The following is a 16,557-nucleotide window of genomic DNA, read 5'->3' on the forward strand; positions in this document are numbered from 1 at the left end:
AGCCAGGAGGATAAGAGACTTACCCGGGCAATAGCAGTGGCCCTATGAGAAACCCCAGATACTAAGCCAGTCTGGTGCTATAGGCAAGAAGGAGGCCAGGAGACAAGTAGGCCACCATTAGAGAAAGAGCAATGTACCTAAGGCAAGGAGAAAGACATTGGGAAAATGAGTGCCCTAATCAGAGGAAGAAGGCCTGCAAATAGAAAAGTGACAGGCACCAGGCTCCCACACTTTAAGCCCTCAGAGGCCTAGGGTAGCACTTAAAACTGGAAGCAAAGCAATTGGCTTCTTAGTGGACATTGGGATGACATCTTCAGTCCTTAAGAAGCCCCAGGACAATTGGCTGATCAAAAGATTGTCCAAGGAGCAACAGAAAAGATGGCCTGCTACCCCTGGAGCACTAACCCATTCCACAGACCTAGGAAAGTGGACAGTGGGCAATCATGCACGAGTGTCCCTACCCACTACTGTGATGAGGCCTTTTGCATAATCTGAAAGCCACTATCACATTCCCTAATGATGAGATGCAGTTAGACTTAAGATAGCCAGCACAAATTTGATGTTTTGCTCTCTGTCAGAAGAAGGTCTCTTAGCTGAAAGTCTGTCCCCAGTCAAAAGATACAGTTGTACTATCTCTCAGATTTACAACAAAGGTTCCTAGGGGTATGGGCAAAAAAAAAAAAAAAAAAAAAAAAAAAAAAAAAAACAAAAACAAAAAAAACAAAAACAAAAACAACAACAACAAAAAAAACAACCTTTTGGAACTGGCCCAACATGAAGTCCCTACAATTGTTCAACTAACTAATTCAGCTGCTCTGTCTAGACTAAACAATACTCAATGCTGCAGCCCATATCACCAGGCTGAGAGAGAGATAGGCATCCTGGTACTCTGCCAGTCACTCTGGAATACATCTCTCCTGCCTGAAGAAACCTGGGGCTTCTGATAGTAGACCCTTCAAAATCTGAGGGAAGTGAATAAGAGAGCTGAAATCATCTTCCCACAGTCCCAAATCCATATACTCTCAAGAGTCTGATTCCTCCAGAGAAACAGCTGGGCACAGTCTTGGACCTGAAAGATGCATTCTTCAGCCTCCCATTGGCAGAGGTGAGTCAACCCTTTTTGCTTTTGAATGAACAGACCCAGAGGGAGGTTACAGCAGGCAGCTTACCAGGACCACATTGCCCCAAGGATTTAGAAGCTCTCCAACCCTGTGTGATGAGGCACTAAGTGCTGACCTCCTGCCCTTCCATTAGTGATTTCCTGGGACCACACTATTACTGTATGTAGATGACCTCCTCCTTTCTCTCAGACTAAAATAGATTATAAAAGGGCCACAGAGGGACTGCTACAAGAGTTACAGACTGTGGGCTGCAGAGTGTCAGCTAAGAGAGCCCCAACTTGTACATCAGAGGCTACCTCTCTTGGCTCCCAGCTGGGGGAGGATAAAAGGAGCCTGGTTCAGAGTAGGATTGTTGCCATCCTTCAGATTCCAACTCCAAAGACTAAGAGGCAGGCTCAAGAGTCTGTGTGTGTGGTTGGGTTTTGTTGCCTCTGAATACCAAGGTTAGTGAAAATATCAAGGCCTCTAAATATTACCACAGTGGGGACACTGAGTCCCCTAATCTGGACTGAGGCTGAACAAAAGGCATTTGAGGCTTTAAAAACAACTGTGATTTGGGGTCCAGCTCTAACACTTCAGATGTATCAAAACTTTTTTCATCTGTTTGTCCGTGAGACAAAAAACATTGTAAAAGGAGTTTTGACACAAACTTTGAGGACATGGAAACACCCTGTGGCATACCTGTCCAAATGATTGGACTTTTAGCCACAGAATGGCCCATCTGCCTCAGGGCTATGGTGGCTACCTCTAGTCTAATGAAAAACAAGCAAACAAGTTAACTCTGAGTCAGGATCTTATACTCCCAGTACCCCATGTGGTTAAGATCCTCCTCCAAGCAACACCAGAATGATGACTGTCTAATGCCTGTGTGACCCAGTACCAGACCCTACTCCTGGACTATACTTGAGTCCAGTTTCGGAAACCCACCACCGTCAATCCTGCTACCCTCTTGCCTGATGGTGACCCACAGGTGCTCATCCATGGACCACATGGCCAAGGCTGCCAAGTGCTGCTGCTTGCTGGGACTGGATCAGGACCACCTTGTTCAATTCCATTTGTAGCGGCGTTCTGTTGGTGATGGTTTCCTTCACTGCTTAAGCTTTTCTTTAATTCCTTTTCACAGTCGGAAGCTTAGCTGGGTGGGGTCTTGCCCCACTTAAATATTCAACTGCTTTCCTAACCCAAAGTCCACATCCTGCCAATAAGCAGCATGGTCAGGCCTGGCAGCAATTCCCCACTCCTGGTACCCACTCTGTCTTAGTCAAAGTGCTATTGTGAAGATAAACAAACCACGACTGAAGGCGAGGATGCAATGACTTCACTATGCCCAAGATAAGTGATAAATAGGTGTTTATTGGGGAACACTTACACAGAAAAATACAGAGAACCGCGGGAGTATTTCTCTGCCCTTCCTACCAGGTCAGCTGACCCACCAGAAAGACCGACAAAGGAAAGCCACACCTCAAGCTTCCCTCTTTCCACTTCTGTCTCCCAACATAGGGCATGGCCATCGTTACAAGTTCACTGAAAGACCACTATACATGACCAAGGCAACTCTAATAAAAGAAAACATTTAATTGGGGCTTATTTACAACTTCAGAGGTTTAATTCATTATCGTAATGGGGAGCTTGGTTGGGTGCAGGCAGACATGGTACCATTCTCCTACAAACCAACAGTCTCCAAAACAACTCATCAAAAGCTTGCTTTGCCTTCCAGGTACAGAGTGTGGGGTGTGCGAGGGGCTGGGGCAATGAGGGCTGAGAGCCCATGAAGAGACATTTGGAACTTCTCCAGAAGACTGATGGGAGGCCATTGAGAAGCCTTGGGGAGATCAAGGTCCGAGCCAAAGTACTTAGAGGGCCAGGAAGGTTGAAGAAGGAAGAAGAAGGCGATAGTGTGATGTGCTGGATAGTTTTTGTTAACTTGACACAAGCTGTGTTGTCTGGGAAGAGGGAATTTAAGTTGAGAAAATGCTTCCATCAGGTTGACCTGTAGGCAGGTCTATAGGGCGTTTTCTTGGTTAATGATTGAAATAGGAGGGCCCAGGCCACGGTCATTGGTGCTATCCCTGGGCAAGGGGTTTCAGGGTTGTACAAAAAAGCAGCAGGCTCAGCAAGCCAGGAGGAACAAACCAGTGAGCAGCATTCCTCCATGGCCTCTGCTTCTCAAGATCTGCCTTCAAGTCCCTGTCCTTTGTTCTGGCCCTAATGTCCTTCAGTAATGGACTGTGATCAGAAGTGTAAACCAAATAAGCCATTCCCTTTCCAGGTTGCTTTTGATCACAGTGTTTTATACATAAACAGAAAGCAAACTGGGCCAACCAGGGACAGGATATGCGTGACTAAGAACCTAAAGCCTCAGTGTTCACTTGCCTGGAAAAGGAAAACACATCTAGACCAGGAAACCTTCCACTCACGTGACCCTTGCCCTTCTCTGAGTCTCGGTTTCCCTGTCTACTCAGTGCAGGGAGGGAATTCCAGGTCCCCAGGTAGTCCAGCTCAGGGAGGGGATGGGGAGGAGGCATCACTTCATCTTCTCCTCACCTACTGTGGAGGAGATGGGTCTATCTGGGCGTGGCTAATCCACCATGCTCACGCTCTTCTCATGGCTATGAGGTGAAGACACAAAAATCATGTGTGCAGTCAGAAGCGAGACTAAACCAGGGAAGCAATCTTCAGCGTTCCTCAGAAGAGGGCCAGTGAGCCGCGTGACTGGGCTGGTATGAATTAGTCCCCACAGCTGGGGTACCTGGTTAAGTCCTTGCTGAGTGCCTTGAGGCCTGTCACCTAACCCCCCCCCCCAGACCTCAGAGTCCTCTCATTCTCCTGTGTGGCTCCTAGGGAAGTTCAGAGTCCAATGCATGGTTATAGTTTAGTCTTATGCCCCAGTAAAGTCCCGGGTGTATATTTTTTTTTCCTTTGGAACCCTGAAAATGAACTAGAAGGAAGATTTCCAGAGAAAACACAAGATGTGCACTTCATTCAAGTTTCACACACACAAGAAAAAACATCCGTTAATTGGCCAGGGACAGGCTTATACTAAAAGATTATTCATATATGTTATGAAGTGAATCTAAAGTGAAAAGTTTTAAATTCAGCAACTTTTATTTCAATTTTTTTTAAAGAGGTGTGTCTTATTCTATTGTGTAGTCTGGCCTTGAACTTTCAAGCAATCCTCCTGCCTCAGTCTCTTGAGTAGTTGTGGGTCACCACACAACCAGCTTGGTGGGTTTCCCCCCCCCCCCAAGTCTGGAAATCTCATTTAGGGGGAATGTCCATGCTCTCAACAGCTGGGCCAGGCAGACCCGGAGCCAAGAGATAAGTATGGGTGGCATTGTGACTCCCTGGCACTAACATCAGGCCACCAGGTGGCAGCCAAGGTCTACACAGCTTTGACTTGGGGGGGGGGGGCTTGGTTCCCAGTGACTGCAACAATGAAGACTTAAAGGGACAAGGACCCGACCCGTATTCTCTCAGGGTCTCCAACCCCATATCCAACTGTTCATCCTCAGCTCTTCTATTCTGTTGAAGTTAACCCACTTTTGTCTAGTCACACTCCAGCCAGAAGTTACACATTTTCAAAAAAGAATAGCCTTCTGTTTGGCTTCTCAGATTTCTTCATCAGTAAACACTGCACACACCAAGGCTGATCCAAGCATGGGGCACATGCCTGCAATCCAAGGGCTTGAGAGATAAACCAGGAGGATCAGGAGTTCAAGACCAGCCTCAATCATGTAGCAAGTTGAAGGCCACCAGGCTACAGGAGACCCTGTTTCAAAACAGACAAGCACAGATACCTCCACACAGACAGACTGACTGACACACGCATGCACACACACAGAGCTATGCTGTTTGATACCCTTTAATGAGAACTTTTGATGTAAATCCAAATTGAACAACAGTAAGTGTGACATTAACATAGAATTTGTTTGTTTGTGTCAGGGTCTCACAAAGCCCAGGCTGGCCTCAAACTCAGTATGTAGCTGAGGGTGATCCAGAGCTTCTGATCCTGTCTCTCTCCCTGGTGCTGAGATTGCAGTCCTCAGTCCCGTGCTAGGCTGCTCAGAGGCTTTTGAAAGGTAATATGAAAAGGCATGTAAAGTAGCCCTTTCATCGTTTAAAAATGTTAATGACATGTCAAAATAATACTTGGTGCAGTAGATTACATAAAATATATTACTAAAATTAATTTCCTTTATTCATTACATTGTAGGTCACAGCAAGAATATTTTAGGTTGTCTGTGTGGTTTGCATTAGTGTTCTCTTGTTCAGGGCTGGCATGAGCACAGTCTTACCATTTTTGAGACAGAGGGCCTCCTGTAGCCCAGGCTGGCCTTGAATTTACTACATAGCCAAGGCAGCCTTTGAGATGTGGTCCCCCTGTCTCCACTTCCCAGGTTGGGACTACAGGCACACACAACTGTGCACAGCTGTGTTCACCTGCCAAGCAGGTACTTGGAGATAGGTGTGCATTCATTAGCTGACAATAACAACTACTTCCAAATTACAGCAGCCACGAGAGCCTGGGGCCTGATACAACACCCCTTTGCTTTTGAGGTCTTGGGCATTGATTTAGGACTGTTACTATTTAGTCAAACAAAGGCCAAATTCTATAATGAGTATTCACTTTTTATGTGTCCCAAACACCCATCCTTTTCATTCTCCTAGATGAGTTCAGCTCCAAGCACTACTTTTTCTTTTTCTTCCTTCCTTCCTCCCTCCCTTCCTTCCTCCCTTCCTTCCTTCCTTCCTTTCTTTCTTTTTATATATTTATTTATTTAGGTTTTTCAAGACAGGGTTTCTCTGTGTAGCCCTGGCTGCCCTTGAACTCACTCTGTAGGCCAGGCTGGTCTGGAATTCACAGAAATCTGCCTGCCTCTGCTTCCCAAGTGCTGGGATTAAAGGTGTGCACCACCACCCGGTTGTTTTGCTGTTGTTATTTGTTTTTAATGTGTATGAGTATTTTTTCTACATGTGTATCTGTGCACCATGTGCATATTTAGTCCCTGAAGAGGTCAGAAGAGGGTACTGAATGCCTTGGAACCAGAGTACAGATGGTCTTGAGCCACAAAATGTAGGTGATGGGAATTGAATCCTGATAGCCTACAAGAGGAACAAGTGCTCTTAACCACAGAGCCATCTCTTCAGCCCCATAAATAAATGTGATCACCAGACCATCAAGATGCTGTGGGTTCTGGTTACACAAAGACACCAATCACCAGACTCTATTTGCCCTCCAAAAAGATGACAGGTAAGGCTTAGCCTAACTGAGGATCCTAGAACTTCTTAAAAGACCTCACAGATGCTGAGTAAGGTATCAGTAAAACCACAGGATAAGTTGTAACTTTTTAATAATTTTGACCTCCTGGATCTTCTTTCTCTAACCCCCATGTGCTGGGATTACAAGAATGTGCCACTACACCCAGCTGACTATAACTTAAAATAACAAACATATTTTAAAGGTTTATTTTTATTTTAATCATGTTGTGCATGTGTGTTTGGGTGAGGGTATTCGTATGTGGGTGCAGGTGCCACAGAAGGCTAGAAGAGGCATCAGATTGCCCAGGAGCAGAAGTCTGAGGTGAGTCATGGATGCTGGGAACTGAACTTGGGCCTTCTGCAAGAGCAGTAAGAACTCTTAACTGCCCAGCCATCTTCTCTAGCCCCAAATAACAAAAATATTACTGGTGAGCCAGTGAGAGGGATCAATGGGTAAAGATGCTTGCCACCAAGCTGACTTATATCTGAGTTTGATCCCCGGAGCACACATGGTAGAAGGAAAGAATTGACTCACACACATTAAATAAATGCTATTGAGTTTTCCAGGTAATGAGAATGTAACCTGGAATTTCTATTTCATTTGCTCCTTTGTCAATGGTGCATGGTGGGACTGTAGTCTTAAGTGCTATCTAACTAGGAAGGCTGTAAGTTTTACATTCTGTGTAACTCAGGTCCATACGCCAGGGCCTTTGTAGCTCATTGTCCAGCTGTACAGTACCTCAGGGACATGCTAACACACGTTTCTTCTGACTTTCCTTATAACTCTTGAGTTACTGGAAGTTTTCTCTCACTGAGCTCCTTTCCTCCCCTTGGGTCCTACAGTCACTAGCCTGTGCCACTGCTGGGGGATGGTGGAAGCCCTGGGGCCTGGTGGAACAGAACTGGTTAATTGTTCTTGAAGGGACCTTGGACATGTGGCCTCTCCTATATTTTCTCCCTGGCTCCAGGAGGGTGCTATGTAAAACTGTTCCCTCAATGAGAATACCACCCAAGTTCAACTTGCTGAATCATTGAGCTTTATTGAAGTTATGAAAACAGGGGTGAGGGGTTAGTTACAGGAGCAGAAATAACTCAAAGCTGTATCATCAGCCCACACCAGCGTGCAGAACACACAACACAACCTGTATTCAGCTCAGCAGGATGGAGAGTATCCTTTCCGGGTAATTCAGACGGTCTGGGTCTGCAGCTTGGTTGGTCTATACTTCTCCTAGGCAATTCCAATTCAACTGGTCTGAGCCTGCTTTAGGCAACTCAGCTTGTCTGGATGCATCTCTCAGCAGTCCTTACTACTCACATACGCTTGGGGAGGGAGGGGTCTAGTGAATCCGGTCAGTTTCAGGGACTTCCTAAAGCCATTGCATTGTTTACTTGCCAAGCATAGTGAACTTCCCTTGCTGAATATTTCAGTTGCCCTTAAAATAACTTGTTTCTTTTCCCCTTTAACATCTTACGTTTTAGCAAGCTTCCCGCCAAAAGGGAAGGTGTTAATCTTAGTGGAAGCTGTGACTTCTAGACTCCCTCTGTCGCATGCTCACAACATGAAGTGCTGTTGCCACAGGCCCAAAGCAGCAGGGCCAATGGACTGAAACCACGAACCAAAATGGAACTTTCCTCCTTTTAAGTGATCACAAGCATTTTGTCAGTGGTGGTAAGCTGATACCCCAGGAACACAGCTGCAAGCATTTCAATACATCATAGGTAAGTCAAGGAAGTGGCTATCCCAAGGCTTTCCAGTGACAGGAATGGGACTGGGTGTCTGTAGTTGATTTTTTTTTTTTTTTTTTTTTTTACTCTCTGAGGATCCACCACCCAGCTCTCAAATAAATACACACAATAAAAAAAAAATGGAAAAAGTTTTAAATTTGAACTCAAACTAAGGCTCATTTTGGGATTATTTTGGCCTGTCATTACACTTTGTTCCCTATTCCCTAGATGATCTGGACCAAGCAGGTCTTCTTCAGTGACAGTGTCCTTAGCAGGAGGACCAGGGATGAGGAAATAAAGAAGATAGGAAAGTTGGGACCGGGAAGTCTTGCATAAGCTGATAACTTATGCCAAGCAAATTCATTTATGCCAAGAAGTACAACATCTTGTGTACAGTTTGCTGGGGAAAATGAGACAGACAGAGTCAGCAGGAAGTTAGTCAAGCAATGTTACACACAGCGAACACAGGACATCTCAAATGTGTCACAGGCCACACGCTTAGCAGCCTTGATAATCACAGGCCTCCAAGGGGCAGTGGGGAAGTGAGATGGGGCTGTTGAGTTCCCAGGGTCTGAAACCACAGCCCTACAAATGTCCCCACCCCTGGACACTACGGGGTCTGCAAAGCATGCTCCTGGTTTTAGGTGAGAGACTATGTTCTGGGGCTGGAGAGATGGCTGAGAGGTTAAGAGCACTGGCAGCAACCACATGGTGGATCACAAAAGAGATCTGGTGCCCTCTTTGGACCTGCAAGCATACATGCAGACAGAACATGGCATACGTAATATATATATATATATATATATATATATATATATATATATATATAAAGCCAAACTGTTTAAAAAAAGAGACTTTGTTCCTTCTCCACATTTCAGGGCCTTAGGGAAAGCCTGGCTCACCATGCCTGATACACTCTAAGGGTTGGAGGGCTGGTGTGTCTGTGTGTGGGTCTAGGTGCATATGTCCCTATGGGTGTGGAGGCCAGTGGCTGATGCATATCTTTCCTCGGTTGCTCCCCACCATAAGAGTTTTATCTTATGTGTGAGTGTTTTGTTTGAATGTATTCATTCTAAGTGCATGTCTGATGTTTTCAGTATGAACACCGCATAGGAGCTGGGAACTCAACCTGGGTCCTTTGCAAGAGCAGCAAGTGTTCTTAACTGCTGAGCCATCTCTCCCCAGACCCTCTACTTTTATATTTTGAGACAAGGTCTTTCAGTGAACTGGAAGTTCACTGATTCAGCGAGGCTGGCTGACCAATGATCTTCAGAGACACCCTGCTCTCTGCCCTCCATTCTCCCTTCCTTCCTGGGGTTACAGTCTTGTGCTGCCATGCCTAGCTTCTTACATGAGTTCTGGGGATCTGAACTTGTGTGAAAGGCACTTGACCAACTGAGCCCTCCCCGCCCTGTGCCAATACTTCAGGAGTTTCTAGGTAAAAAAAAAAAAAAATCAATCTAGAAGCATGACAGTTTTGTTTCTTCCTTTCCAAAATTTACATTAAAATATTTTTCCTTATGTCATTGCATTGGCAGAGTCCCTGCTTTATTGTAGGCATCTATGATATGTTCTCATTTTATTTTGTTATTATTTACTTATTTATGTATATGTGTATGGATGTCTTACTGGCGTGTATGTCTATGTACAACTTGCATGCCTGGTGCCCACTGAGACTAGCAGTCATCAGATTTCCCAGAACTGGGATTACAAAGGGTGATCCACTGTGTGAGTGCTGGGAATCCAAGCCAGTTCTCTGGAAGAGCAGAGTCATCTCTCCAATTCTGTGTTCTCTATTCCAACAGAATGTTTCTGTGTTCGATATTTATTGCTATGTTTAAAAAAATCTCTCTCTTAGCCAGGCTAAGCTTTAGTCCCAACACTAAGGAGGCAGAGGCAGGCAAATATCTGGTCCAAGGCTAGCCTGGTCTACAGAGCTATTTCCAGGACAGACAGCTACACAGAGAAACCCTGTCTTAAGTAAACAGATAAATAAATAAAACTCTATATATGTATGAATCTATAAACTTTTTAAAAAATCATGCATTTTGTGTGCACAACAAGCATAGGTTTGTGGATGGATTGAATGATGTTTGAGTTTACACACATACACACACACCATCGCCTAAAATGCATAAGTCCATATTCAATCCCTAGCACCACCCCCGGCACTTCTCAGAGTATGTGTGTGAGTGTGTCTGTGAGTGTGTGTCTGTGTGTGTATGTGAGTGTGTGTGTGAGTGTGTCTGTGTGTGCTACAGTTTCTGAAGTTCAGGAATTCAAGAAGCCTCCTTGAGTGGTTTTGATTCAAGACTCATGAGGTTACAGCGGTAATGTTATGTCAGCTATATTTCTCCAAAGATTTCAGACGTACAAATGGGCAACAGGCTCTGGGAACATGTTCAGCTACTTGAGCCATCAGGGAAATGCAAGTAAATGAGATGCCACTCCACGATAGGGCGGTTACAGTGTTGGACAGCGACTAGTGCTGGCAAAAAGTCTCGCTACTGGCGAGACCATAAAATCATATATCCGTTTCGGAGTTCCTTAAAATGTCATATAGTGTGACCATGGCTGAGCAAGTTCACTGATAGGTATATACTCAAGAGAAAGAAAGAAATTATACAAAAACTTGGACATGAACATTCATGGAATCACTATTCATAATAGTCCCAAGGTGGAAATGACTCACATGTTCACCACCTGACAGGTAAAATGTGGTGCATCCATAAAACAGGACATTATCTAGTTATAATAAATAATGGAACAGGGCTGGAGAAATGGTTCAGTAGTAAAGAGCCCTGGCTGCTCTTCTAGAGGACCCAGGTTTGATCCCCGGCACCCACATGGCAGCTCCAATTTCAGGGGATCTGATGCCTCTCATACGTACATGTAGTGCAGAACATTCATACATAAATTTAAATTAAACTTTTAAAATTTAAAGGCATGGACTACTATAGCATGCCATAACATGGTAAACTTTTATAAACATGCAATTGAAAGAAGCCTGTCATAAATACTACATCATATGCCTCTGTATGTATACCATTCTCCACACTACATAACAGTGTGGTACACTGCCCATTTCCCCATCCTATATGAGTGGAGAGATGGCTTGTTGGTTAAGAGCTCTCGTTGTGGGAAGCCCTGAGCTCAGTTCCCAGCATGTCATTTGGCAGAAACTGCCCTTAACTACAGCTCCATGGGATCCAGTGCTGTTTTCTGAACTCCAATGACAGCTATACTCTTGTGCCCAACCCTATCCCCCATACACATAATTAAAAAGAAAAATAAAACCATTTATAAAAAGATTGAAATGGCTGGAGCATTCCAACTGCCTAGTGATTTTGTACTCACAGTGCTGAGCACAGTGCATGACTCATGTTCTGTGACAGTGGTACAAAGAGCCACCGCACCACGAGTTCCGAAAGTATAGCATATGCAATTATGCATAGTAAATAGCACTAGATAGTTAATGACACATGGCTGCGTCACTGGTTTATATATTTATTGTACTATTTTATTGTTATTTTAAAGTCTACTCCTCCTACTTACAAAAAAATTTACTGTAAAAGCAGCGTGCTCTGTTTCGGGAGTAGCAGCCTCCTCGGTTTCATTTATTTCTCTCTTTGTGCATCAAGTGACTGACTCAGCTCCCACAGTGTGTGTAAGAGCACTCCATAACGTTTGCACAATGACAAGGTCATCTAACCAGGAATTTTTCAGAACGTACCCTCGTTGTTAATACAGCATGACTGGACATGAACTGTACGGAACAGATAACTTCATGGAGACAGAAGGATGATTCACAGTTGCTGCGTGCTCGAAGGAAGCCGTATAAACTATTACTAGGTACAGGGTTTTTCTTGAAGGTTATGAAAATACTCTGGAATTAGTGGTGCTGGTCGCACAGATATGGATGTTGTATACTTTGTTTTATTTTTTTTAACATTTATTTTGCTTTATTTTTCTAAGTCAGAGTCTCCCTATATAATCCAGGTTGACTTTCAAACTCACAATTCTCCTGCCTCAGCCTCCTGAGTACTAGGATTATTGGCACCTATGCCACCACACCCTGGCTAGTCATTGTATACTTTAAGTGGATTGGCTGAATGGCATTTGCATTCATATATACACACACACAGACACACAGACACAAACACACCAGAGAGAGACAGAGAGAGAGAGGTATTCCTGTGAAACCTGAACTGCTTCAGAGTCGCTTACACACAGAATGCTGCCAAGACCTTTCTGCTAGCCTCTCATCACAGGAGCCTTTTCATAGGGCTGCCCCCATGACAATGACGGGCACTGCTTCCCAGCGGGAGCAATTCCAGAGAAAGAGAAGAGGAAAACAGCACATTCTCAAAGCTGGAGGTCTGCCACTTCCAGCACATTTTATTGCCAGAGCAAGTCTCTAAGTACAGCTTTTACTCAACCGAGAGGTTTCAGGCTCCTCCTTCTGAAGGGAAGAGTATCAAAGAATTTGTGTGCATAATTTTGAACCATCGTGGCTTCTATTGGTGCTTAGTGAGGTTCATTGGTTTCTATAATTGTGGCGCCCGCACTGCTGTGGAAGCCTGAGAAACTGTGGAGGGTGTTGAGGTTGATCACACAGGACTCTTGCTTGATGTTAAGAAGGCTTTTGTTTATTAATCTTATTTTACTTCGAGGGCTAGCTTATATACCCCGGAACCAGATGGAGGAGGGGGAAGCGGAGGGGGCAGTTAGTCATCTCAGGTTCCAAGGACCAGTTAGGGCGCTTTCAGGGCTGCAGAAGCCAAAAAAGTGTTAGCATTTTGCATTGGAAAACATGTCTCTTATTTTCCTGGGGTTACAGCTGCCTACCCTGAGGGCATCAGGGGGAAGTGAATTCTTAGCCAAGGTCTTAATTCTTACAATAACCTCTTACTTTTCCTCAATTTTTCTTTGGCTTTTCGAGACAAGGTTTCTCTGTATTGCTTTGGACCTTGTTCTGGAACTCTCTCTGTAGACCAGGCTGGCCTCAAACTCATAGAAATCTGACTGCCTCTGCCTCCCTAGTGCTGGGATTAAAGGCGTGCCCCAGCACCACCCGGCTAATTCTTCTTTCTTTTTGAGACAGAGTCTCATACAATCCAGGTTGATATTGAATTTGCTATGTAGCAGAGGAGGGTGAGTCTGGTCCTCCTGTCCCTACCTCCAAAGTGCTGGGATTACAGGTATGTGCCACCACAGCTGCAGCATCAGATCTAATGTGTTTCTCCCTAATGTGTTTGCTGAGCTGTTTCGTTGGGCTTCATTCTTTATTTCCTCACACTTGGAGCCGGGCACATTTCTGGTCAGGAGTGCAAGGGATGGAATCACACTTGAGAATCTTAAGGTTCCTTTCTCTGCGGCCTGAGATCTCCAGGGAGAAGACTGTCTTTTAGGCCTCTGTCCCTCTCCCTGGTCTCTTCTGATCCCGGTGAGAGAGCAGTTGACTGAGAGCCTAAAGCTTCAGCTCCTTCAGGATCTGCAGCAGAGACCAATGTCTTCTTGGGAAGCCTCCAGCTATTGAGAGAACAACTGTGTCACTAGGGCTGGGCTGGCTGGGTCCAAATGGGGGTCCTCTGCAGGAAATCTTCACACCAGTGCTCTTGGCTGCCTGAGGCCCGCTAACCTCCTCTCACCCCAGTCTTTCCCTCTTCCCATAGATGTCAGAGCTGAAACGTGGCCTGAAGGGTTCCCCTGCCCAGTTATACATCCTCTCCTTTTATCTTTATCCAAGCATTTCCTCCAGTAAATCTCTTTTGCTTCTAACTCGGTCTTGGCAGTGGCTTCCTGGAGGAGCCGACTGACACTAGGCTCCAGTCCCTCTTCCACTTCCAGCCCCCATTCTCCCAGGGGAATGCGTTCCCTTCCCACCCCCTCCCCCTGAGCTCCCCACCCCCACCTCCCACAGCTCTCAGAAGCATGCTCTCTCCAGGGTCTCATCCTGTGCCAGGCACACAGTAAATGCAGTGACTTTTTGTTTCTAAGTGAATCGCATGCTCTGAAGCTGGGCACAGCCTGTCCCCTTCTCAGAGCACAGAGCACACGGCGGGCGCCTTCTGGGTAAAGCTGGGGGCGCCAGCTCTGAAGTCCGGAGATGCCATTCAGGCTAGTGGAGAGGAAGAGTCTAAGGTGGGGAGACAGGGGTTGGGGGAACAGAGGAGCAACTCCAGCTCCTGGGAAGGTGTGCTCCCTCTATGTGCCAGGTGTGGTGTGTACTTGGGAAGGCATAGCAAGCCAGCATGGTCCACGTAGTGACTTTAAGGTCAATAGCAGGTGGGTCTCTGCAAGTCGCAAGCCAGCATGGTCCACGTAGTGACTTTAAGGTCAATAGCAGGTGGGTCTCTGCAAGTCGCAAGCCAGCATGGTCCACGTAGTGACTTTAAGGTCAATAGCAGGTGGGTCTCTGCAAGTCGCAAGCCAGCATGGTCCACGTAGTGACTTTAAGGTCATCCTGAGATACAATTCTAAATCCTCTCTCAAATAAGATAGAACAAAACTCCCCAAAGATACAGATAACAGTGAGTAGCAGAGAAAAACTATATAACCAACACTGAAAGAACAGATAAGGGGTTCAATGAGTACTGACATGAGCTTTAGTTTCTTTAGTGTGGGGGGTTTGAGACAGGAATTCTCTGTGTATTCCTAGCTGTCCTGGAACTTAGTGGGCTGGCCTCAAACGCATAGAGATCTGCCTGCCAATGCCTCTGCCTCCCGAGTGCCTGGATTAAAGGCCTGCACCAATACTGCCTAACCAGCTTTAGGGTTAAATTGAGGAAGAATTGGGACAACCATCTACCTGCCTAAGCAGTCCTGGTTGTACCAGACGGTCCAAAGAGGCTCTTACTTGTTTGAGACCAGTTCTCAAGTGATGACCTTTCATATCCAAAGCCCAGCCTTAGCAGCATAGATAACCACCCTGGTTTGCAGGGTGGTCTGCCCTTCAAGGGTCTGCTGTTCCTGAGACAAATGGAAAGAGGTGGAGATAAGTCAGGGAGATAGGAAGATGGGGGTCAGACCACAGGCAAATGGGATGTGATCGGGAAACCAAAGTGGTGGAGCTGGAGCTTGGTGCACACTGGTAACCTCGGCATTCAGAAGGCTAAGGCAGGAAGTCTGATGCTAGCCTGGGCTACTTAGCAAGACCCCACCAAGGAAGAAGGAGAGGGAGAGGAAGGGGTGATTTGAACAGGGAAAAAAGGAGGACTGAGCCAGGGTGGTGGAGGCTCAGAGGCAAATTTCATCTCTGTCCTGTCCTGCTCGTTTGGACCCCGCTGTTCTCTGAGGGGCACGAGGTACAGCTCCTGTCTGTAGACTGATGTGGTCATCCAGATGAAGTGGGAATAGAAACCCAGTGATTGAAATCCTTGAGACCTGTGCCACTCCAGCCTGCCTTCCCGTGGGGCCAAGACAGGAAGAGATCTCAAAAGTCCTCCCCATGGTACTTCTCACTGTAGAGGAGGAAACCAGGGACCTAGCGAAGACAAAGTTCCCCAGTGAGGCAGTGTCCCAGCCACAGTCCCATAGACCCTGCCCAAAGTGGGTAGATACAGACACTGTCCCCCCCCCCCCTCAAACCTTAGGATTTGCTTTCTCCTGAGTAAGCTGCTTCCTGCTGCCCTGAGGCATGCATGAGTGAGTGTTCTAGACAGCAGAGCTGCACCTACATTAAGAGTCAGTCTTGCCTAACATCCTATAGGTAACTGGGAATTGCTCTGGTCATGCAGAAGGGGAGACCAAGAAGCCTTGACTTCTAAGGCCAGTGCCACACCACCCCAGCTGGGTCTGTCTGCTCTTTCCGAAGCTGGTCCTTCCAGGTGATGGGTGAGGAAAGGCGTAGAATGTGGAAAAGGGAGCTGAGCTGGAAGTCGGGCCCTGGGACCAAAGAAAATGCCGCAACGATACCAGACTTTTCCCCAGAAAGGCTCCACTGGGCTTGTTGTGTCCCTGCCCTCGCTCTCCCTGCGCTGCTGCCCTTCCCTCTACCCTGCGCCTCCTTTCTCCGCGACCAGGTTAGTTACACTCACTTCCTTTTCCTTGTCCTTGGCTATTTTCCCCCAGGTTGGTGCTAGTTCTGAAGCCACAAAGATGAGTCTCATGACCTGGTGTCCACTCCCCTGAAGCAGCACACTGAACTGAACTCCCTGTATGGGATCCCACTTCCTGGGGAGAGTAGGCTGGGGGCTGGAGCGGGGCTGGGCTCAGCCAGCCCTAATTCTGAGCCTTTAAATCCCCCCCAGCCCCATGGGGCCTGAATGTAATTTGCATTTTTATCATCCTTATGGAGCTTCAGTATCTTTCTTCTTCCTTCCTTCCTTCCTTCCTTCCTTCCTTCCTTTCTTTCTTTCTTCCTTTCTCCCCCCCCCCAATACTGTGTAGCCCTGACTGTCCTGGAATTTACTATATAGACCAGGTTGGCCTCAAACTCAGAGATCCACCT

The sequence above is a fragment of the Phodopus roborovskii genome, unplaced genomic scaffold, assembly GCF_943737965.1.
Source record: "Phodopus roborovskii unplaced genomic scaffold, PHOROB, whole genome shotgun sequence".
In the NCBI taxonomy this organism is placed as follows: domain Eukaryota; kingdom Metazoa; phylum Chordata; class Mammalia; order Rodentia; family Cricetidae; genus Phodopus; species Phodopus roborovskii.